The sequence below is a fragment of the Mobula birostris genome, chromosome 32 (genome assembly GCF_030028105.1).
Source record: "Mobula birostris isolate sMobBir1 chromosome 32, sMobBir1.hap1, whole genome shotgun sequence".
NCBI classification, from domain to species: domain Eukaryota; kingdom Metazoa; phylum Chordata; class Chondrichthyes; order Myliobatiformes; family Myliobatidae; genus Mobula; species Mobula birostris.
The window spans coordinates 23,663,811-23,689,980 of NC_092401.1; the positions used below are offsets into that span (position 1 = coordinate 23,663,811).

General features: G+C 45.0%; 1 long non-coding RNA gene across 1 annotated transcript in view; it reads right to left on the reverse strand.

The window, feature by feature from the left end:
• Window positions 1–2,222: 2,222 nt before the first annotated feature.
• Window positions 2,223–26,170, reverse strand: part of LOC140191179 (uncharacterized) — a 69,234-nt gene continuing 45,286 nt past the window's right edge. Inside the window, exons 2-3 of the long non-coding RNA XR_011883772.1 lie at window positions 15,424–15,576; window positions 2,223–2,787 (exon numbers count right to left, since the gene is read on the reverse strand). This is a non-coding gene — a long non-coding RNA (uncharacterized lncRNA). The remainder of the gene's footprint in view (window positions 2,788–15,423; window positions 15,577–26,170) is intronic.

The window sequence follows — 26,170 nt, forward strand, 5'->3', positions numbered from 1 at the left end:
CGATCAGCAGTTGAGGCCATAGACACAGGGATTGACTATACTGGTATGGCAGTCAACCATGCTACTGATCCAGAGATCCAGACTTACCGAACAGCAGTCATGGGCCTACAGTTGACTGACGTTAAGTTTGGGGAAGCTGGGGTTTCTCTCCAGTGTGATGTCTCAACTGTTCACCCTCACCTCATAGTGCCTGCAAAATGGAGACGGACTGTCTTTGACTCCATACTTGTCTCTCATCTGGGCCAGAAGGCCTCACAGAAAACAGTTGCACTAAGTTTATGCGGCATGGCCTTAGAAAGGACGTGTGTGATTGGACTGCAGCCCACGTGGAGTGCTAGTGGGCAAAACATAACCATCAGGTTCAGGCACTATTGGCACTTTTTGAGGTTCCTGAGCGACAGTTTGACCGTGTCGGTGTGGATCTTGTTGGTCCTCTTTCCCCACCCCCCCCCGACAGATTCATGCACCTCCTTACCATGCTGGACATACCAGCAGGTGGCCAGAGGTCATCCCTCGAATATCAACACTGGCCATAGATGTGACTCAGGGGTTGTCAGCATCTGAGTTTCTCAGTCTGACACTGCATCGGATATCTCCTCTGACCATGGTCCCCCATTCATATCAGACCTCTAGGCCGCGATGGCCCAAAACCTCAGCTGTAGGCTACATCACACCATGGCATTTCACTGCTCCGTAAGGGCTGCTTTGCAAGCTCCCTGATGGATGAATATTAGCATGATCATCTCCCGAGGGTCCTGCTGGGACTCAGAACCACGCCAAAAGAGGGCCTGCAGTTGTCCTTGGCTGAGATGTACACAGGCAGCCATTACGATTTCCAAGTGATTTCATTCCTGATGCCTTGACTGCCTGGTCAGCCTCACAACAACGTTCTACCCTCCTCAGTAAATTCAAATCCTTTTCACTTCTTCCTATCTCCCAACATGGCGTACTGCTCTCTTGGATTCCTGTTGACCTACATTCGGCCTCATTTGTGTTCATCCACCAGGTTGCACACCAATGTCCCCTTAGGCCCCCATACGATTGCCCGTTCCACATTTTGGAACAGGGACAAAAGACTTTTATTGTAGATAAGAGGGGCAAACCTGAACGTATTTCAATGGATCTGCTTAAACCAGCCAGCCGAGATTTGGAGTATTCTGCCGTCATGCCCCTGGCATCACAACATGACCGTGAGCGTGTCGACACACCTCTGGATGAGCCAGACGCGGCTGTGGTTCCTCCTCCCATGGTACACAGGACCTGAGCCAAGCGGCTTGTCCGAGCTCCAGGCGGGCTCGCAATGCTATGTTTAGTGACTCCTGGGCTGCCCTTTGTAGGGTAATGAAATTGATAGATACATACATAATTCACAACCACCAACATTGAGTTGGGGTTCACTTTAAAAGGCTGGTCTAACGTGATGAGGGACTGTTTTTGGTGCCAGTATAGGTTTCTCATGCATTGAACCCTGAATCAACATTTCACAATCTGTGATCACTTAGGGCAGCTGATAATGTTGCTGGAGCTCCGGGTAATAAACAGGTCAAGATTTGGAAGATAAAGATATAAAGATTAGCTTTATTTGTCACATGTATATCGAAACACACGGTGAAGCCCGAAGATGTGCTGGGGACACACCACGGGTGCTTCCAGCGCCAGCATTGCATTGCCACAATTTACTAACCCTAACGCATACATCTTTGGAATGCAGGAGGAAACCAGATTAACTGGGGGAGACCCATGTGGAGAATGTACAAACTCCTTGGGAATTGAAACCCCAATCTTCTAATCACTGGTGCTGCTAAAGACTGCACTATCCTTTAGTTTAGTTTTAGCACAGTCTCTATGCATAATGGGAGCTGAATTACTGAAGTGTTATTCCCTATTTTCTAAAAATTAGGGCCATTGAATGCACTAGAAATTAACTGTAGAGAGAAGCTTCATATTATTGCTTCTGTAAATCTGCTTAAAGGAAGGAACCCGAACTTCAGCAAAAACCACGCTCGGTAATGTACCTTGCATAACTTGTCAGCCTTGTTACATGTTAATTGGTTCCTAGAAGAGAGAAGAAACCTGTCAGATCATGAAATCTAGCCAACCCAAAGTCAAGTTCACTATCATATGCACAACTAGTGTGTGCACAGTTGCAAAGAAGATCATGCCTGCAGCAGCATCACACATTAGATTATTAGATTAGATTATGAGGACACTCAGTCCTCGTTTATTCTCATTTAGAAATGCATGCATTAAAAAATGACACAATGTTCCTCCGGTATGATATCACAGAAACACAAGACAGACCAAGACTAAAACTGACAAAAACCACATAATTATAACATAGTTACAACAGTGCAAAGCAATACCATAATTTGATAAGAGCAGACCATGGGCACGGTAAAAAAAAGTCTCAAAGTCCCAATAGCCCCAACATCACATGCAGACGGTTGAAGGGAGAAACTCTCCCTGCCGTGAGCTTCCAGCGCCGCAAACTTGCCGATGCAGCACCCTGGAAGCACCCGACCACAGTCCGACTCTGAGTCCGTCCGAAAACTTCGAGCCTCCGACCGGCCCTCCGACACCAAGCACTGAGCACCATCTCTGCCGAGCACTTCGACCCCACCCCGGCCACTGAGCAACAGGCAAAGCCGAGGATTCGGGGCCTTCCCCTCCGGAGATTTTGGATCACACAGTAGCAGCGGCAGCGAAGCAGGCATTTCAGAAGTTTCACCAGATGTTCCTCTGTGCTCTCACGTCTGCCTCCATCAAATCAGAATTGTGCACGGCCTCCTACTTGACAGATAACAGATATTCATCATCGGAAAGGCCGCGCACGTTGTGTCGCGCCGCCATCTTCTCCTCCTCCCTATCATAGGCAGATAGCATCATATTTATTTATTATTTAGAGATGCAGCATGGCACCAACGAGCTGCATCACTCACCAACCCATCTATTTCATTACAGGATAATTTACAATGACCAATTAACCTATTAAGCATAAGACCATACGACCATATGGTATCGGTGCAGAATTAGGCCATTTAGCCCATCGAGTCTGCTCCACCATTTCATCATGGCTGATTTATTTTTCCTCTCAGCCCCAATCTTTTGCCTTCTCCCTTCCTTCATCCCTTCCTTCATGCCCTGACCAATCAAGAATCTATCAGCCTCTGCCTTAAATATACATAAAGACTTGGCCTCCACAGCTGCCTGTGTCAACGAATTCAGCAGATTTACCACTCTCCAGCTTAACAAGTTCCTCCTCATCTCAATTCTAAAAGGATGCCTCCCTATTTTGAGGCTGTGTCCTTTCATTTCTTCTGCCAAAGTGCATGACTATAATCTTCCCAACACTGTATTCTATCTGACAGTTCTTTGCCCATTCTCCTAATTTGTCTGAGTTCTTCTCTAGCCTCTCTACTTCCTTAAAACTACCTGCATCTCCACCTATCTTTGTACCATCTGAAAACTTTGCAACAACGCCATCAATTCAATCATCCAAATCATTGACATATAACATAAGAAGAATCAGTCCAAACACAGACCCCTGCGGAACACCACTAGTCACTGGCAGCCAGCCAGAAAAGGCTCCCTTTATTCCCACTCTTTGCCTCCAGCCACTGCTTTATCCATGCTAGAATCTTCCCTATAATACCATGGGCTCGTAGCTTGTTAAGCTTCCTTATGTGTGGCACCTTGTCAAAGGCCTCCTGAAAATCCAAGAACATAACATCAACCGATTCTCTTTTGTCTATCGTGTTTGTTATTTCCTCTAAGAATTCTAACAGATTTGTCAGGCAAGATTTTCCCTTGAGGAAACCATGCTAACTATGGCCTATTTTATCATGTGCCTCCAAATACCCTGAAATCACAATCCTTAGCAAACGACTCCAACATCTTCCCAGCCACTGAGGTCAGGCTAACTGGCCTATGATTTCCCTTCTACCTCTTTCCCTTCTTGAAGAGTGGAGTGATATTTGCAATTTTCCAGTCTTCCAGAACATTCCAGAATCTAGTGATTCACGAAAGGTCATTACTAATGCCTCCACAATCTTTTCAGCCACCTCTTTCAGAATCTTGAGGTGTACACCATCTGGTCCAGGTGATTTACCTACCTTCAGACCTTTCAGTTTCCCAAGAACCTTCTCTAGTTATGATAACTTCACATACTTCATAACCCCTGACACCTGGAACATCCACCATACTGCTAGTGTCTTCCTCAGTGAAGACTGATGCAAAATACTTATTCAGTTCTTCCACCATTTCATTGTCCCCCATTACTATCTCTCCAGCGGTCCGATATCCACTCTCGCCTCACTTTTACATTTTATATCTCTGAAGAAATTTTGTTATGCTCTTTAACACTATTGGCTAGCTTACTTCTACATTTCTTCTTTACCTTCTTAATGACTTTCTAATTGCCTTCTATGGTTTTTATAGCTTCCCAGTCCTCTAACTTCCCACTAATTTTTTGCTGTATTATATGCTTTTTCTTTGGCTTTTACATTGGCTTTGACTTCGCTTGTTAGCACGGATGTATCATCTTGCCTTTAGAATACTTCCTCTTTTGGATGTATGTATCCCATGCCTTCTGAATTGCTTCCAGAAATTCCAGCCATTGCTGCTCTGCCATCATCCCTGCCAGTGTTCTTTTGCAATCGATTCTGGCCAACTCCTCTCTCATGCCTCTGTAATTCCCTTTACTCTACTGTAATACTGATAAATCTGGCTTTAGCTTCTCCTTGTCAAATTTCAGGGTGAATTTGATCATATTATGATCACTTGACGCTAAGGGTCCTTTTCCCTTAAGCTCTGTAATCATTTTCGGTTCATTCCACAACACCCAGTCCAGAATAGCTAATCCCCTAGAGGGCTAAACCACAAGCTGCTCTAAAAAGCCATCTTATTGGCATTTTTGAAATTCTTCCTCTTGGAATCCAGCACCAACCTGATTTTCACAATCTACCTGCATATTGAAATCCCCTGTGACTATTGTAACATTGCCCTTTTGGTATGCATTTTCTGCCTCCCATTGTAACTTTTAGACCACAGCTTTACCACTGTTTGAGGGTCTGTATATAATTCCCATCAGGGTCTTTTTACCCTTGCAGTTCCTTAGATCTATCCACAACGAATCAACACCTATGTTACCTCTTTCTAATGATTTGAATTCATTTTTTACAAACTGAACAATGCTGCGCCCTCTGCCTTCCTACCTGTGCTTTTGATACAATGTGTATCCTTGGACATTGAGCTCCCAGCTATAATCTCCTTTCAACCATGATTCAGTGATGCTTACAACATCATACATGCCAATCTGTAGCTGTGCTACAAGTTCATCTACCTTATTCCGTATACTGCGCGCATTCAAATATAAATATATATTCACCCTTTTCAATTTTGTCCATCTTTGAAACATCCTATTGACTACAATTTTTCCCTATCAACAGCCTCTCCTTACTAGGAGTCTCACTACAAATTACCTCTGTTTGTAAACCAACTACCTCATTTTCAGCACTATCACTCCAGTTCCCATCTCCCTGCCAAATTAGTTTAAACACACCCTAACAAATCTAGCCAACCTGCCAGCAAAGATATTGGACCACTTCGGGTTCAGGTGTAACCTGTCCCTTTTGTATAGGTCAGATCTCCCCCAGAAGAGATCCCAATGATCCATAAATCTGAACCATAACTGGTATGTCTTTGGACTGTGTGAGGAAACCGGAGAACCCAGAGGAAACGGGAAGGACGTACAAACTTCTTACAGAGGACGCAGGACTCCAACATCCTGAGCTGCAATAGCGTCACTCAGACCACTATGGTTCCGTATCAACAGCATTCACAAGAGGAACATAAACATAAATTATACACAATTTTTATAAGCAAAAACTCAATTGGAACACACACAAAATGCTGGAGGAACTCAGCAAATCAGGCAGCATCCATGGAGGGGAATAAACAGTTGAGATGTCAAGGCAAAACCTGAAATGTTGCCTGTTCATTTAAAGAGTGCTGCCACAAGAAAGTTGTATCTATCATCAAGGAACCCAGACATCTAGGTCAAGCTCTGTTCTTGCTACTGCGATTGGGAAGGAGGTACAGAAGCCTTTTAGGTCCCACACGAGCAGGTTCAGGAACAGTTAATACCCTTCAACCATCAGGTTCCTGAATCAGTGTGGAAACTTCACTCACTTTGACTCTGAACTGATTCCACAACTCATTTTCAAAGACTCTACAACTCCAGTTCTCAGTATCATTTATTTATGTCTGTATTTTGTAGTTCCTCTTCTTTTGCACATTGGTTGTTTGTAGTCTTTGTGTGTATTTTTTTATTCAATCTATTGTACTTCCTGCTCTGCGGTGAATGGATACAAGAAACATTATCTCAGGGCAGTATATGGTGAGATGTACATAGTTCAATAATAAATTTACTTTGAACTTTGAACCTTAGATGCTGCCTGGCTTGCTGAGTTCCTCCAGCACTTTGCATATTGCTCAAGATTTCCAGCATCTGCAGAATCTCTCGTGTTTACATTTAGAAGAAAAAAAACATAAAGTCCATTTGAGTGCAGAGAGCTTATCTCTTGAGATCTAGCTGCTGTAGATTGGGGTATGGTGAAGGGGGAATACTTGCAGTCTGTAGAGGGTGAATGGTGGGTCTGCAAGGGATTAGTTCTGATCAGTTATAACACCAGTCAAGCACCACGCAGCCTCAGAATGTACTGGGATCTCAGCTCAGCAAACATGCCAGAGGGTAACTCAGCTTATGTTGCTGTAGGTCCCAGGGTTGATTACTAAACACATCTTGCACATATCAGGTTTATTGATGTCACCTCAGAATGAGACCAGTGACTCCTCTTTTCCAGGAATTGGCCTGAGCGTTAGGTACACTCTGTACTGACGGGCTGGGAAAATACGACAGATTACCTGCGGAATGAGGACACAGCTGAAGCAGTGACCGAGGCAATAGCACATTTATACACAGGCGTCATGCCAGTACTGATCAACTCACAGCCCTTGGCAGGATTTTCATATGGTGTATGTTGTTCCCATTGCTGGGCTCCTGACACAGATTGGTATGAGAGCTGGGATACTGTGTACTTGTGTGTGTGTTTGCGTCTCTATGTATGTTTACATGTAAGTGTGTTGTGGGTGTCGTTGGTCATATGTGTATTTGTGTATGTGTGTTTTTGTGTGTATTTTTGTGAGAGTGTTTTTGTGTGAGTCTGTTATGCTTATTGATATATTTATGTGCTTTGTGTGTGTGTGTGTGTGTGTGTGTGTGTGTGTGTGTGTGTGTGCATGTGTGTGTGTGTGTGTGTGTGTGCATGTGCATTTGTGTTATTCTTCTGTGTATCTTCTTCTGGTTCTGAGGGTCTGAGCTGGCTGCTGAGGAGGCAGGATGGGTGGGCGGACAGGCGATTTATGAAAAGCTCCCAGTGCCCGGACTCGGTGCTCCCACTACCAGATAGTAGGCACCTTCTCAAACTGAAGCAGTCATGCTTCAAGGTTTCCCCGAGACAGTAGGGATGAACAGATTTGACATTGTGGCCCCTGCCCATCCCCCACATGATTTATCTGTTGTCAGCCCTCAACCACCACATATTCCACTCTCCCCTCCTACCCCTCCTCACAGTTCCCCACCCTGCTCTCATGACTAAATCCCTCCCCCACACAAAACCACCACGGTGGGCTTTACGGCTGAACAGGTAAGAAGACAGCTGAAACGTCTCAACCCAAGCAAGGCTGCAGGACTGGATGGTGTCAGTACCAGGGTGCTCAAAGCCTGTGCCCCTCAGCTATGTGGAGTACTTCGCCATGTATTCAACATGAGCCTGAGGCTCCGGAGGGTTCTTGTGCTGTGGAAGACGTCCTGCCTCGTCCCTGTGCCGAAGACGCCGCACCCCAGCGGCCTCAATGACTACAGACCGGTGGCATTGACCTCCCACATCAGGAAGACCCTGGAGAGACTTGTTCTGGAGCTGCTCCAGCCTATGGTTAGGCCACACTTAGATCCCCTCCAGTTCGCCTACTAGCCCCGACTAGGAGTTGAGGATGCCATCGTCTACCTGCTGAACCGTGTCTACGGCCACCTGGACAAGCCAGCGAGCACTGTGAGGGTCATGTTTTTTGACCTCTCCAGTGTGTTCAACACCATGCGCCCTGCTCGGCTGGGGGAGAAGCTGACAGTGATGCAGGTGGATGCTTCCCTGGTGTCATGGATTCTTGATTACCTGACTGGCAGACCACAGTACGTGTGCTTGCAACACTGTGTGTCCAACAGAGTGATCAGCAGCACTGGGGCTCCACAGGGGACTGTCTTGTCTCCCTTTCTCTTCACCATTTACACCTCGGACTTCAACTACTACACAGAGTCTTGTCATCTTCAGAAGTTTTCCGATGACTCTGCCATAGTTGGATGCATCAGCAAGGGAGATGAGGCTGAGTACAGGGCTACGGTAGGAAACTTTGTCACATGGTGTGAGCAGAATTATCTGCAGCTTAATGTGAAAAAGACTAAGGAGCTGGTGGTGGACCTGAGGAGGGCTAGGGCACCGGTGACCTCTGTTTCCATCCAAGGGGTCAGTGTGGACATGGTGGAGGATTACAAATACCTGGGAATACGAGTTGACAATAAACTGGACTGGTCAAAGGACTCTGAGGCTGTCTACAAGAAGGGCCAGAGCCGTCTCTATTTTCCGAGGAGACTGAGGTCCTTTAACATCTGTCGGACGATGCTGAGGATGTTCTACAAGTCTGTGGTGGCCAGTACTATCATGTTTGCTGTTGTGTGCTGGGGCAGCAGACACCAACAGAATTAACAAACTCATTCATAAGGCCAGTGATGTTGTGGGGATGGAACTGGACTCTCTGACGGTGGTGTCTGAAAAGAAGATGCTGTCCAAGTTGCATGTCATCTTGGACAATGTCTCCCATCCACTACATAATGTACTGGTTGGGCACAGGAGTGCATTCAGCCAGAGACTCATTCCACCGAGATGCAACACAGAGCGTCATAGGAAGTCATTCCTGCCTGTGGCCATCAAACTTTACAACTCCTCCCTTGGAGGGTCAGACACCCTGAGCCAATAGGCTGGTCCTGGACTTATTTCCTGGCATAATTTACATATTATTATTTAATTATTTATAGTTTTATATTGTTATATTTATACTCTACTTTTGGTTGGTTCAACTGTAACGAAACCCGACTTCCCTCGGGATCAATAAAGTATGACTATGACTATGGCTCTGGTGTTTTACATGGAGGGGGGTACAGTCACATTCTCCTGTGGGGTCGAACAATGGAGTGTGTGCACACCAACCTTGGAGACTGCATTCCCCTGGGACCTGTGAATGCTGACCCAGGGAACCACCAGACATCAACTCTGGGGACAAGTAAATTTTAATCCTGGGGATCACCATTCATTCATCCTGTCCACCAATTGTTCACCCTGGGGTCCAGTCAGCATTGAGCCTGAGGACCACCACTCATCAGCTCTGGAGACATTGACCCTCGGGCCACCAAACATTCACCATAGGGAGCACCATTCGTCAACCCTGGGGACCACCACTCATTGACCCTTGAGGACCAACAGTCTTTAACCCTGGGGACCAGTGAGCACTGACCCTCGGGACCGCCACTCTTTGGCCCTGGGGTTCAGTGAGTATTAACCCTGGAGACCACCACGCATTAATGCTGGGGACTACCAATCTTCTACTGTGGGGACTAGTAGGCGTTGACCCTAAGATTAGTGCTCACTGACCACAAGGTTTCTGTCTCTGTCGTTCCGAGGTTCATGTTGAAATGAATGGAATAAATAGATAGGGAGTTGTGCAATGGGTCAGTTCCATTTCAACTACTTCTTGTTTCTTTCACAGAACCCAGAGACAACTTCACAAAGTCATTTTTGTCTGTTAATTACCCCAATGTAGCTGGGCACAAGTCAAACACTCAACAATATTCTTCTGTCTAAGGATTACTCTGGGAGCAGAACTCCATTACCCCACGGGAAGACAGCACAAAACCTTGTTCTCCGTCAGCGGGGCTGCACCCTGTCAACCAGACCAGAGTCTTCAAATGACTTGTTCTACCATAAACATGGGGAAAAAATAGCACACACTGTGACCCACCCCACACCACGGACAAACTTCCATCCTGGCATCTCCGAAGCTATCTCACAGCTCTACATGACTCAGAAAATCTTTCCTCCTCGCATAGCCTATTTAGTTCCAAAATCGTGTCCTTGTGCTAGTTATAGATTTATTACGACATGCAGCATGATAACAATAAGGAGGGTCCCCAAGTTTAGTTGAAGTTGTTGCTGAGGGTGGTACGGAGTTTGAAGTGACACTTACTGCCACCCACAGAGATGACAGATGCAAGCCCTGACCTATGTATTGGAATTGGTTTATTATTGTCACATTTACATACTAAAAACAATGAAAAGTTTTCCTTACATACTGCTTATACAGATAAAATCATTACACAGTAGATTGAGGTAAGACGAGGTAAAATATTAACAATTCAGAATAAAGTGTAACATCTATAGTGAAATTGCAGTCCAGGTACACAATAAGGAACAAGATCCTAATTATGTAGATTGTGAGGTCAAAAGTCCAATTTACCATACTAGGGAATGACTTTAACAATCTTAGAACAGTGGGATGGTAACTGCCCTTTAACCTGGTGCTTTGTGCTTTCAGGCTTTTGTACCTTCAGGCTGATGGGAGAGGGGAGAAGAGAGAATGTTTCGGGTGGTGGGGTCTTTGATTATACTGGCTGCTTTATTGAGGCAGCGAGAAGTATAGACAGAGTCCATTGTAGAGAGGCTGGTTACCGAGATGTATTAAGCTGTGTCCACAACTCTCTGCCATTTCTTGAGATGATGTGCTGAGCAGTTGCAATATCAAGCCGTTATGCATCCCAATAGAATGCCTTCTAAGAGTGCTTTGATAAAAATTGAAAAGGATCGGCAGGGACATGCCAAATGTCTTTAGCCTCCTGAGGAAATAGAGACATTGGTGAACTTTCTTGGCCATGGCATGAATGTGGTTGGACGTAGACAAGCTCTTGTTGTTGTTTGCTCCTAGGAGCTTGAAGCTCTCGACTCTCTCAAACTCAACACCACTGATGTAGACAAGAGCATGTGCACCACCCCGCATTCCTAAAGTCAATTTCAGCTCTTTTGTTTTGCTGATATTTAGGGATAGTTAGGACATTGTCATAACACCATGTCACTTAGCAATTCATTCCTGTACTCTGACTCAGCATTATTTGAGATGTGGCCCATGACAGCTATTGGGATCATCGGGATACTAGATGGAGCTACTATCAGATGGGGATGAATCCTCATCTCAATGACCACTCTGTTAGTCATCTTGGGTTCCAATTAAAAGTGTGATAATTCACAGAGAAAGATCACTTTGTAAACACGAGGAAGTCTGCAGATGCTGGAATTTCAAGCAGCACACATCAAAGTTGCTGGTGGACACAGCAGGCCGGGCAGCATCTCTAGGAAGAGGTACAGTCGACGTTTCAGGCCGAGACCCTTCGTCAGGACTAACTGAAGGAAGAGTGAGTAAGGGGTTTGAAAGTTGGAGGGTGAGGGGGAGATCCAAAATGATAGGAGAAGACAGGAGGGGGAGGGATGGAGCCAAGAGCTGGACAGGTGATGGGCAAAAGGGATTCGAGAGGATCACGGGACAGGAGGCCCAAGGAGAAGGAAAGGGGGAGGGGGGAAAACCCCAGAGGATGTCCCTCTGACTATACCCCTTGCTCATCCTCTGGGTTTCACCCCCCCTTGTCTTTCTCCCCGGACCTCCTGTCCCATGATCCTCTCATATCCCTTTTGCCAATCACCTGTCCAGCTCTTGGCTCCATCCCTCCCCCTCCTGTCTTCTCCTATCATTTTGGATCTCCCCCTCCCCCTCCCACTTTCAAATCTCTTACTAGCTCTTCCTTCAGTTAGTCCTGACGAAGGGTCTCGGCCCGAAACGTCGACTGTACCTCTTCCTAGAGATGCTGCCCGGCCTGCTGCGTTCACCAGCAACTTTGATGTGTGAAGATTACTTTGTTCTCGTTTAATGGCAGCAATTATGTGCTTAATATCACCATTAAGATAAAAGCTGAGGTAGTCTCATTAGCTGCTTTAAATCCCTCTGATTCAGAGCTTTTAGACAGGGGTTCCCAAATGTTTTTATGCCGTGGACTCCTACCATTAACCAAGGAGAAGCCCCTGCTTTAGAAGTACGATAACCTGCAGAGTGCTGTGTGTGGTCATACAAAAGTCCGAAGACTGTGTGGGCTTGAGGAAGATACATACGGGCTTCGGGGAGGGGGTGGTGTAGATAGACTAAGAAAGTAATGTAGAAAAGTGTGGAGTCAGCAGCTTCAGCAGAAAATTAGGAAGACTGAGTTTATTTTTAATGGTGAATGATTTAAAGGTGTTTTAAATGGTGCTTAGGGAACCCTAGTCGTCCATGACAACACAAATCACTAAAAGTTAGCATGTAGGTACAGGACAGAATTAGAATGACAAATGGCATATTAGTCCATTTTGGAAGAGGATTTGAGGTGTAGAATGCTGCTGTCCAGTTATATGGGGCCTGGTTACACCCGCAGCTGAAATATTATGTAAACTGTTCTCTCTCCCTGATGAAAGAATGTCTCATATTTCCTTATGACATAGAAAGAGGCCTTTTGGCACATTGAGTCAAGGTTCAAAGTAAATTTATTATCAAAATATGTATAAACTCGTTAACCATTTTATTAGGTACCTCATGTTCGTGGTCTTCTGTTGCCGTAGTCCATCCACTTCAAGGTTTGACGTGTTGTGCATTCAGGGATGCTTTTCTGCACACTGCTGTTGTAACACGTAGTTATCTGAGGTACTGTCGTCTTCCTGTCAGTTTGAACCAGTCTGGCCATTCTCCCCTGTCCTCTCTAATAACAGCATTTTTGTCTGCTGAATTGCCACCTCCTGGGTGATTTTTTGATTTTCACACCATTCCCTGTAAACTCTGAGGACTCTTGTGCATAAAAGTCCCAGTTTCTGAGATACTCAGACCACCCTGTCTGGCACCAACAATCATGTCTGCATGTTTTTATACGTTGAATTGCTCCCATACGATTAGCTGATTGGATATTTGCATTAACGAGCAGGTGTACAGGTGTACCTAAAAATATGGCCACTGGGTGGTTGCTGCCTTGAGATTCATTTTCTTGCAAGGGGTTTACAGGAAAAAATAGAAACATGATAGAATTTATGAAACAGATCCTGCATCTGCTGGAAATCAAGAGCAACACACACAAAATACGGAAGGAACTCAGCAAATCAGGCAGAATCTATGGAAGGGAATAAACACAGTGTCCTCATAATCTAATCTAATCTAATCTAAAAAAAACAGTCAGGCCACAACCCTTCATCAGGACTGGAAAGGAAGGAGGAAGAATAGAATGAAATTCTCCCTCCCTTGAAGTGTGGTGCAAAATTCTCTGGAAAATTGTGCAATAAACACTTAGGCCTGGTTGACAGGGTGCAATAAAATGTTATTAAACCTGACTGGTATTTGCGATGGTGATCTGCAGGCCTGCTGTTAAAAATAGAGGCTGGGGAACACAGAGTTCTCTTAGAAAGTGCAGGTTACACAATGTTTCTGCAGAAGGAACAAGGCCAGTTCACCAAGGCCCTTCTCCAACGTAGTCCTGCTTGTGGGTCTTTTAGAGAACCAGGGAAAGACCCTGGATATTCAACCCCTCAAACCAGCGAGAGTTTCTTTCCAGAGAAACACAGACAAATGCTGGAGGAACTCAGCAGGTCAGGCAATGTCCATGAAGGTTGTACCGAAATGCTTCATTAGGACTAACTGGAAGTTCAGCACATCGTGGGAGCCAGACTTTATGGACTCTGCCTACACTTCGCATCGCCTCAGTAAAGTGGCCAAAATAGTTCTGATGCAAAGTTTAAATGCTAAAACTTCAATGGTTCCCTCCCCCTACAGATGCTGCTTGAGATGCTGAGTTTCTCCAGCAGAATGTTCATTGCTTTGGAATATTGTGTTCAGTTTTGGCCACCCTGCAATAGGAAAGATGCCATTAAGCTGGGAAGAGTGTAGAGGACTGAGGGATGACCATATAGAAGTGTATAAAATCATGAGGGGCATAGATAGGGCGAATGCAGACACTCTTTCCTGCAGTATAGGAATCAAGAATTAGAGGGCGTAGGTTGAAGGTGAGAGGGGAGAGGTATAGGAGGAGCCTGAGAAGCAACTTTTTCACACAGAAAATGATCCCTATATGGAACAAATTGCTAGAGGAAGTGGGTGAGGCAGATACATCAACGATGTATAAAACACACTTGGACAGGCACATTGATAAGAATGGTTTAGGGGATGTGGGCCAAGTGCAGAAAATGGGACTGGTTTAGATGGGTTAGTATGAACAAGTTGGGCCAAAGGGCCTGCATCCCTGTCATAATACTCTGTGACTCAATTGCTATGGAACTTGAGTCACTGCAATGTGAAATTGGAGCCTGGCTTTGGGTTATGGGTGTGGGAATATTAGTGAAATATTCTTCAAAATATCGTTCTCATTTTTATTTTCTGGTGGAGAGACAGAGGATGGGATGATTCTTTTCTGTCCTCTCAACGTGCCTCCCTTCTACCCCACCCCACCTGATGTCATTTGCGAATGTGGTGCCAAGTTGGCAGAGGCAGAGGGAATAAAACAGTGTTATGCAATGTGTAATGGACTGAGAGGGAGCAGTATCTGTCTGAGTTCATTCGGCAGGTCTCTGTTATCTGGGGCCTTGTTAGAGGAGTGACTTGGCTCTCTGTGCTGCCAGTGAATTCGAGGAGTGGAATCTGCAGCTTCACTCTTGGCAGTCAAGATTTGGTCAGCAAGTTCTTTGCTTGCCAGCTTTAGAACACATCTTAAAGTCATACCACTCTGAAATAGGCCCTTTGGCCCACTGAGTCAGTACTGAGCAACAAGGACCTACATACACTAATCCTTCAACTGCCCCCAGGTTCCTCTGCTTACGCACATACCAGGAGCAATGTACAGTGGACAACAAGACCATAAAATGCAGAAACAGAATCAGGCCATTTGGCCGATTGAGTCTGCTCTGCCATTCAATCATGGCTGATTTTTTTTTTCCCCTCAACACTATTCTCCCATTTTAAACTTTAATCCCTCTTGCCAATCTAAAGCCTGTCAATCTCTGCCCTGAATACACTCTATGACTTGGCCTCTGCAGCCCTCTGTGGTTAAAAAAAAATTCCACACATTCACCTCCCTCTGGGTGAAGAAATTCCTCCTCGCCTCAGCTTTAGAGGCACACCTCCTCGGACCCTCGACTCTCTTACTGATGGAAACCTCCCCTCCATACCCACCCCACCCAGGCCTTTCAGTAGCTGGTAGATAACCTTCAGGCCTGCTCAGCTTTGCAGTGGATGGGAGGAAGCTGGAGCACCCGGTGGTCACAGGGAGAACGTGCACACTCCACGCAGACAGTGCCGGATATCAGGAGTGAATCTGGTTCACTGAAGCAGCATCCACTGTGCCTCCTTAATTGTAAACTGTAAATAGAAGAACATAGTTACTTTGAACCTCGAACAGTACAGCACAGAAACAGGCCCATAATGTCTGAACCAAACACGACGCCATATTAAATATCTGCCTGCATATGATCCATATCCCTCCATTTGCTGCATATTCATGTGTCTGTCTAACCTCTTAATTGCTACTATCCTATCCTCTCCCACCACTTCTCTTAGCAGTCTATTCTGTTTAAAAAACTTCCCCTGCACACCCACCTGCTTTAAACTTTCACCTCTTCATCAAGGTTTGCCCACTTTGCACCGATGACTCCTTCTCCCGTCTCCAACCCTCCTCTTCTTCTTGGACACCCTGCTCTGGTCTTCTGCCTGCTCTAGATCTTCTCATCTCTAAAGACATCAACCAGCTCTACTTCAGCACTCTCTCTCTCTGCCTCAAAACTTACCCCCTCTGACCACGCAGCCTTCCACTCTCTTTATACCATTTCCAACCTTACCATCAAACCTGCAGACAAAGGGGATGCTGCTGTAGTCTGGTGATATAGCCAGGTGGCAACTCTCAGACAGTTCTTGAAAAGAACCCCACTCTGGACCATCAGGCCACTGTCTCCCACACCATCACTAAGCACATCAATTCTGGAGGTGTCCCATCCACTACCACCAACCTCATAATTCCCATACCCCGCACTGCTTGCTTCTAGCACCTACCCTAGATCCACAAACTTGACTGTGCAGGTAGGCCCATTGTTTCTGCCTGTTCCTGTCCACTGAACCCCTGTCCGTATAACTTGATTCCATTCTATCCCCCTTCGTTCAGTTCCTTTCTACCTACATCTGCGACATTTCGCATGATCTCAATCTCCTCAGAAACTTGCAATTCTGTAGCCCTGATGAACATAAACGTTCGGTCACTATACACTTCTGTCCCCCCTCAAGAAGACGTTAAAGCTCTCTACTTCTTTTAAAAAACAGTCCCAGTCAGCTCCTCCCCGTCACCACCCTCCTCCGTCTCCTCACGCTCAACAATTTCTCTTTCGCTCCTCCCACTTTCTCCAAGAGCAAGATGTACTCATGGGTACCCGCATCGGCCCAGCTATGCCTGTCTTTTTGTTGGCTACATGGAACAGTCCATGTTCCAAGCCTACCCTGATAATGCTCCCCTACTCCTCTTGCGCTACATTGATGAGTTCATTGGTACTGCTTCATGCACCCGCGCTGAGCTCATTAATTTCTCTTCCAATTCCCACCCTGCCCTTAAATTCACTTGGTCCATTTCTGACACCCCACTCCACTTTCTGGATCTCTCAGTCTCCAGCTCTGGGGCCAAAATGTTGACCAATATCTTTTATAAACCTACTGATTTCCACAGTAGTCTTGACTGTACCTCTTCCCACCCTCTCCTGTAAAAACGCCATTCCCTTTTCTCACTTCCTTCGTCTCCACTACATCTGTCCCCAGGATGAGGCTTTCTTTTCCAGGACATCAGAGATATCCTCCTTCTTTGAGGAAAGGGGTTACCCTTCCTCCACCATTTATGCTGCCCTCACCCGCATCTCCTCACTTCCTGGGCATATGCGTTCACCCCATCTTCCCACCACCTTAACAGGTGGAGAGTTCCTCTGGTCATCATCTACCACCCCATGAGTCCCCGCATCCAACGCATCATTCTCTACAACTTCCACCATCTTCAACAGGATGACCACCAAACACTTCTTTCCTTCCTTCCCACTCTCTACTTTCCACAGGGATTACTCCTTCCATGATTCCCTTGTCCATTCATCCTACCCCACCAATATCTTTCCTGGAGCTTATCCCTGCAAATGCTACATCTGTCCATTCATCTCTTTCCTTATCTCCATTCAGGACCCCAGACAGTCCATCTGTTGGGGTCATCTACTATATCTGGTGCTCCCAATGCAGCCTCCTCTACATTGGTGACATCCATCGTATATTGGTGAACCACTTTGTTGAGCACCTATGCTCCATCCACAAAAAGCAGAATTTCCCAATGGCCTGGCTTCTTAATTCCTATCCCCATTCCCATTCTGACACATCAGTCCATGACCTCCTCTTCTGCCACAATGTGGTCACTGTCACAATGGAGGAGCAACACCTCATCTTCTGTCTAGGTAGCCTCCAAATTGACGGCATGAACATCGATTTCTCCAACTTCTGGTACACTTTTTATCTCCCCTTTCCCTCTTCTATTCTCCACTCTGGCCTTTTACCTCTTCTCCTCATCTACCTATCACCTTCCCCTGGTGTATTTCATCTTTTCCTTTCTCCCATTGGTCCTCTCTTCTCTTCTGTATGATTCCTTCTTCTCCAGCCCTGAACCTTCTCTACCTATCACCTCCCAGCTTCTTACTTCATCCTCCTCCCCCATCCTCCGGGCTTCACCTCTCAACCTCTACCTTGTCTTTTCCCCCCTCCTCCACCTTCTTATTCCCCCTTTTCTTCCAGTTCTGAGAAAGGGTCTCAGCCTGAAACGTCAACTGTTTATTCATTTCCATGGTTGCTGCCTGATCTACTGCGCTCCTGCAGCGTTTTCTGTATATTGCTCTGGATTTTCCGCATTTGCAGAATCTCTTATATTTATCCTTTAAATATTCATCCTCTTTCTTGTTTCTGCTACCTATATAAATGATATACATGTTTTGCTGTTGTTCAGGGACAGCTACTATCCCTCAACATCAGGCTCTCAAACCAGAGGGGGTAACTTCACTCACCCCAATACTTAACTGGACTCACTTTCTGCGACTCGTCATCTCTCTCGATAATTGTTGCCTATTTATTTATTACTGTTTTGTTTCTTTTTGTTTTACAGTTTGTTGTCCTTTGCACATTGATTGTCCGTCCGTCTTGTGTGCGGTTTTTCATTGATTCTGTTGCGTTTCTCTATATTTACACTAAATGCCCACAAGGAAACAAATCTCAGAGTGACATATACGTATGTTGACAATAAACTTACTTTGAACGTTGAACTTTATTATTTTGTTGCTTGTTGTGTTCCATGTTGTTCTGCTGAGAATTGTGGGTATGCAATGTTGGCGCTGGAATTTGTACAGTGACTCTCGTGGGCTGCCCCCAGCACATCCTTAGGTTGTGTTGGTCATTACAAATGATGCAGTTCATGGTATGTTTCAATGTATACATGTTAAATAAATGAATCTGAATCTGAATTTGAAATGATTTAGATGCGAATGCCAGAAGCATGACTGGAAGTCTACAGTTGTCAAAAACGATTGGCGATGCTGTGGGTAATTAACAAGATTGCGTAAGGTTACAGCAGGAGAAAGGTCAGGTGGAAAGTGGGGCAGAGCATTTGCAGAATAAAGTTAATCTGGACAAGTGTGAGGTGATGCATTTTGGGAAGTCAGGTAGTGGGTGATAAATAGTGGTGGGGCACTAAGGAACGTTAATGTAAAGGGGGACCTTGAGCTTCAAGTCCACAGTTCCGTGAAAGAGGTAATCCACAAGGGTAGTGTGGCGAAGAAGGCAAATTTGCATGCTGGCCTTCATCGGTTAGGGAATAATGATTAGCTTTAATTATCTCATGTGAAGTGAGTCATTTGCATCTAATAAAATCTGCAAGGATTGTGTTGAGCAGCCCACAAGTGTCGCAATGCTTCTGGTGCCAACATAGAGTCATAGAGAAGTACAGCAGGCCCTTTGGCCCATCTAGTCTGTGCCAAACCATTTGAACTGCCTAGTCCAATTGACCTGCATCTGGACCATTGCCCTCCATACCCCTGCCTATCCAAACTTCTCTTAACTGTTGAAATCAAGCTCACATGTACTACTTGCATTGGCAGCTTATTCCACAGTCACATGACCCTCTGAATGAATAAGTCTCCCCTCATGTTCCCCTTAAACTTTTCACTTTTCACCTTTCACCCTTAACCCACGACTTTTGGTTATAGTCCCACCCAACCTCTATAGAAAAAGCCTGCTTGCACTTACCCAATCTACACCCCTCGTAATTTTGTAAACCCTCAGTCTTCAACATTCTAAGGAATAAAGTCCTAAACTATTCAATCCTTCCTTATAACTTAAGTCTTCCAGTCCCAGCGACATCCTTGTAAGTTTTCTCTGTACTCTTGCAATCTTATTTACATCCTTCCTGTAGGTAGGTGACCAAAACTGCACACCATACCCCAAATTAGGCCTCACCAATGTCTTATACAACTTCAACATAACATCCCATCTCCTGTACTCAGTACTTTGATTTATGAAAGCCAATGTGCCAAAAGCTTTCCTTACAACCTTATCTACATGTATTGCTACTTTCAATGAATTATGGACCTATACTCCCAGATCCCTTTGTTCTACCACATTCCTCAGTGCCCTACTATTCACTGTGTAAGACCTACCCTGGTTGGTCCTACTGAAAACCTCGCACTTGTCTGTACTAAATTCCATCTGTCATTTTTCAGCCCATTTTTCCAACTGGTCCAGATCCCTCTGCAAGCTCTGATAGTCTTCCTCGCCGTTCACTACACCCCCATTCTTGTTGTCATCCGCAAATTTGCTGATCCAGTTAACTACATTATCATCCAGATTATTGATATTGATGACAAACAACAACAGACACAGCACTAATCACTGCAATACTTCACTAGTCACAGGCCTATAGTCAGAGAGGCAACCATCCACTACCACCCTCTGGCTTCTGCCAAAAATCCAGTCTAATCCAATTTGCTACATCATCCTGAAAGACAAGCGACTAAATCTTCTTGGCCAGCCTCCCATCCGAAGCCTCCCTTATCAAGTGCCTTGCTAAAGTCCATGTAGGTAATATCTATTGCCTTGCTTTCACCAACTTCCCCGGTAACTTCCTTGAAAAAGTCTGTAAGATTGTTTAGACATGACCTACCACGCACAAAGCCATGCTGACTATCCCTAATCAGTTCATGTCTATCCAAATACTTATATATCTGGTCCCTTATAATTCCTTCCTATGATTTTCCTACTACTGATGTCAGGCTTACCAGCCTATAATTTCTTCGTTTACTTTTAGAGCCTTTCTAAAATAGCCGAACAGCATTAGCTGTCCTCCAATCTTCCAGTACCTCACCTGTCAAAGGATGATATAAACATCTCTGCTAGGGCCCCTGCAATTTCTGCATTGCCTCCCACAATGTCTGAGGGAACACATTGTCAGGCCCTGAGGATTTATCCACCCTAATTTGCCCCAAGTCAGTCAGCACCCAATCCTCTGCAATCTGTATAGGATCCATGACCTCATTGTTGCTTTCCCTCACTTCTATAGACTTTGTGTCCATCTCTGGAGTAAATACAGATGCAAAAAATATCCATTTAAAATCTCCCCCATCTCTTTTGGCTCCACGCATTCTGCTCTTCCAGAGGACCAGTTTTGTCCCTTGCAATTCTTTTGCTCATAATATATCTGTAGAATCCCTTAGGATTCTCCTTCACCTTGTCCGCTAGGGCAACCTCATGTCATCCTTTAGCCATCCTGATTTCTTTCTTAAGTGTCCTCTTGCATTTCTTATGCTCCATAATTACCTCATTTGTTCCTACCTGCTTACACCAGCTCTTCAATTCCTTCTTTTTTTTAACCAGGGCCTCAATATCTCTTGAAAATCAAAGTTCCCCACGCTTTTTTATTCTGACAGGCATATACAAGCTTTGTACGCTCAAAATTTCACTTTAGAAGGTCCCCACTTATCAAGTACAGCTTTGCTAGAAAACAGCCCGCCCCAATCCACACTTGCCAGACCATTTCTGATGCCATCAAAATTGGCCTTTCTCCAATTTAGCATTTCAACCCATGGATCAGAACTCCCCTTTTCCATATTTACTTTGAAACTAGTGGCAGTATGATCACTAGATGCAAAGTGTTCCCCTGCGCAGACTTCTGCAGATGGTGCGGCCCGGGTGGTGATGATGATGGACGTGGCCTTCTTGAGGCAACACTTCCTGTAGATGGTGGGAAGGGATGTGCCTGTGACGCATTGGGCTGAGGCCACTCCTCTCTGCAGCTGACATTGCTGTTCATTGCTGGGATGGTCGTACTAGACTAGAATGTTTGGTGATATGCTGGCAAATGGGCAAATGGGATTAGTGTAAATGGGAAAATCAGGGGTTTCTGAAGGGCCTGTTTCGGCATGGTACGACCCTGCGCCTCTATTACTCAGCAGTCCAGGCAATATCAGTGGATAGGGAAATACAGTCAATGTTTCAGGACAAAGAACTGGAAAAGGCAGCAACATTGAATTTCTCAACTTGTCATAAACATTAACAGTCAATGGGAGTGTCACCTAGTGTCCTTGATCCTGCTACACGGATTATAAGGAACAGGAAGATGCCACTTGGCTTGCAAACTCCCCCTCAATAATTTAGATTATATGTGCCTGAGGTCCGTGTACCTGCTTTGGCTTCGTCCTATCGACCCTTTGACCCTGTCCCCTCCGACTCCAGACCCCAGTGGTCCTTACCCTCATGTATCTCGGTAAACGCGACCAAACATGATTCAGTTTCATGTCGTATAAAGTGGGCAAACACGGGAGGGGCAGGTAGGAAAAGATGGATTTTTGTTTGCTGCCCCATGGATGGAGTGAAATTGTATTGTAGCTGATCTGAAGGTGAAACAGAGCCCTTGCCTTGAGCTCTATGAGCACAGCTAAACCAAGCACTTACATAAGTCACTACACCACATTGTATAACCCAGTCCAGCTCCCCTGAGCATCACTTACATAACACGTGGAAAAAAGAAAACGAGCATCCCCTGATCATGTTACATTAATTCAAGTCATGGTTACAGTCAACATCTTACATAAAGGGTCTTAGTCACAACAAATTGCAACAGATTATGTAACCTCCTGATTTAACACGGAACATAGCATGAATCACTCAGCTGCTATGTCTGTAAGAATTAAAGAAATATGCTCAGAGCAAGGTGGAGGAGCAAGGAACATTTTTTTAAGAGCGGCAGGGAGGGAGTAAATGCGAGAAAGAAAAAAGCAGTGTAATTAAATTAACCTTGGATGGATCGGATTAATTAATGAAGCACAACACTTGTTCTGCCGTCTTTTAATCAGCTGTGAGGGTTGTGCAAGATGAGATTTAACCCTTGCTTTCCCAGGGTGTTTTTGTTGAACACTTACAGCAGCCAGAGTTCATGGCAGAGATTGAGTTGCCTCTGATATGAGGCAGGAACTTCATTCAAAAACACCAAGTAATTGAGCAACGCCCACAAACACTCACTACATAATGTACTGGGTGAGCACAGGAGTACAATCAGCCAGAGACTCATTCCACCGAGATGCAACACAGAGCGTCATAGGAAGTCATTCCTGCCTGTGGCCATCAAACTTTACAACTCCTCCCTTGGAGGGTCAGACACCCTGAGTCAATAGGCTGGTCCTGGACTTATTTCCTGGCATAATTTACTATTTAATTATTTATGGTTTTATTACTATTTAATTATTTATGGTGCAACTGTAACGAAAACCAATTTCCCCCGGGATCAATAAAGTATGACTATGACTATGACTATGAAAGTGCTGGAGGGATTCAGCACGTCAGGCAGCAACTCTAGAGGTGAGTACATAGTTGATTTTGGGCTGAGACTTTTCATCATGAAAGATCTCAATCCAGATATCAACTGTTTATTCAAGCCAAGTACAAACCAATCTCTATAAAGACAATGGAGCACAATTGAGATGTTATGTTGAAGTTGTATAAGGCATTGGTGGGGACTAATTTAGAATATTGAGTGCAGTTTTGGTCACCTACCTGTAGGAAAGGTATCGATAAGATTGAAAGAGTACAGAGAAAATGTACAAGGATGTTTATTTGTGTATTTATCTACTTAACGATACAGTGCAGGATAGGTCCTTCCATTGCTTTGAGCCGTGCCGACCCAGCAACCCGGACAGTTCCGATTTAACCCTAACCTAATCACCAATCAACCTACCCGGTAAGCCTTGGGGCTGTGGGAGGAAACGGGGGAACCCTGAGAAAACACACGCATCTCTCGGTCAAGATATACAGAGATTCCTTAGACGACGCCAGGATTGAAGTCCAAACTCCAATGCCCTGAGCTGTAATAGCGTCGTGCTAACCACTTTGCTGCCACGGCATGCAGGCATTGAGGACCTGAATTAAAGGGAAAGACTGAATAGATTAGGACTTTATTTCCTGGAGCGTAGGAGAATGAGGGGAGATTTGATGGAGGTATAGATAGCATAAACGCAAACAGCCTTTTTCCACTCAGGTTGGGTGAGGCTACAACTAGAGATCATAGGTTAAGGATGAAAGATGAAATATTTAAGGGGAACCTGTGGGGATATATTTTCAATCAGATGGTGATGTGAGTGTGGAACTAGATTCCAGCAGATGTGGTGGATCTGGGTTCGATTTCAACAAACAGGAGGAATTTGGTTAAGTCTATGGATGTGAGGGGTATAGTGGGATATGGTCCAGGTGCAAGTCAACAAGACTGGATAGAATAATAGTTCAGCATAGACCTAATGGGCTGAATGGCTGTTTTGCAATGTGGTGCCCTATGACTCAATCGCCTGCTTAAAAATTCTGAGGCAAGCAAGATTTAGTTTCGATCAAGGTTATCCCAAGCTCTCTCTACCCTAGGAGTGAGTGACAGGACAGCATGGCAAATCTTTAATCCACCACAAAGTATAACCCAGCCCAGTTCACAAAGTAGTAGAGAGAATCTGGTTAGAGCAGGTTGGGAGCAGCTGTTGTTGGGTAGTCTAAAATGTTGCAACTTTAAATATTAAACTATTCAAAGGAAGACATGGGATTACTCAAATATTACTTAAATACACTACATTCCTCTCTGCTTAGCTATAAACTCCAACTCAGTAGAGAATGCATCTCAACTATATAGACAGTATAGAATATAATACAACTACTAAATAGCAAATTTTAAATTGTCCCATTCAGGCCTAAAGATTTAATCACTGTGGAGGATTTCTTACTTTTGTGGGATAACGCCTTTCCTGGCAAGGAAGGTCACTCTGCATGGCAGGTGAGACTTGTGACTGTGAAAACCATCTCAGGTTCTGGTGCCTCCTCCATGATGGCTGTAGGAGTCAACCTGGAGATTGCAGGAGGTGCTTCTGACAGCTCTAGACACCATTATTCTCCGTCCTTTTTCTTCTTCAAGTTCGTGCATTTGATCTTGGGAAAGTGCACTTAATTCACTGGAGTATTCTCTTAATGATATGATCTCACCTCTTGGTTTCCATATCTGCAACATCATCTAGTGAATTCTCTGTTTTTGTATCTCCATTGACTCATTTCATTTTCATCTTTCATTCCTCCAACTGGGCTTTGGTCTTTGGATCAAGCATCTTTTTGTCCCCCACTTGAAGTTCATGCAATAACCTTAATGTCCGCAGAATAGATTCTGGTTCTTTATACTCACAAAAGCTGAATGCTTGCAACATTCCTGAAGCTTGTTGAACTCTCATCCAGCTTAAAACCAAGCCAAATTTTGCCATTCTGACATGTCTATCCACGGCCTCCTCTACTGTAAAGATGAAGCCACACTCAGGTTGAAGGAACAACACCTTATATTCCATCTGGGTAGCCTCCAACCTGATGGCATGAACATCGACTTCTCTAACTTCCGCTAATGCCCCACCTCCCCATCGTACCCCATCTGTTATTTATTTTTATACACACATTCTTTCTCTCACTCTCCTTTTTCTCCCTCTGTCCCTCTCACTATACCCCTTGTCCATCCTCTGGGTCCACCCCCCCCCTTCTTTCTTCCCGGACCTCCTGTCCCATGATCCTCTCATATCCCTTTTGCCAATCACCTGCCCAGCTCTTGGCTCCATCCCTCCCCCTCCTGTCTTCTCCTATCATTTTGGATCTCCCCCTCCCCCTCCCATTTTCAAATCCCTTACTCACTCTTCCTTCAGTTAGTCCTGACGAAGGGTCTCGGCCTGAAACGTCGACTGCACCTCTTCCTAGAGATGCTGCCTGGCCTGCTGCGTTCACCAGCAACTTTGATGTGTGTTGCCAAATTTTGCAAGTAACAGCCCTGACTAACATGTCAGAAGCTTTCTCAGATAAGCTGAGCCACAGTGAACCATCTGATTGGCCTATCAGACTTCTCTTTGAGAACTAGTTGACTTGATCAGCATTTCTGATATGGCTATTGTTCATGATTGCACTTAATTAAAAAAATATATTTCCTACATAAACTGTTGTATTCAGACTGCTGCTTTTGTCACTTTCACGTTTCCACTGAGCAGCATGGTCCTTCCTTGGTCCAATATGCTTTTCAACCAGAGGCACAGAGGTTGGTAACAACAACTGCTTGCCCTCTGCTGGGCAATAGTTGATTGGGTTCAGCATGAAGACAGTTGTGGTATCATCTAGTAGTATTCTTAATCCACTTTCAGTTGACTCTATTGGAGGGGATGTAGCATGCAAATAGTGTATGGATTTCCAATCAAGTTGTAGCTGTCTCAGCCACTCAAATTCCCACACTGCTGGTCCTCCTGTTTTTTTCCACATACAAGCTCAATGTGGCTTGGTTGTTGTTGTATTTCACTGTTACGAATGTCACTCACACAGGAGTTATTTTTTCTTCCAGTGTAAGTTCTTAGTTGGA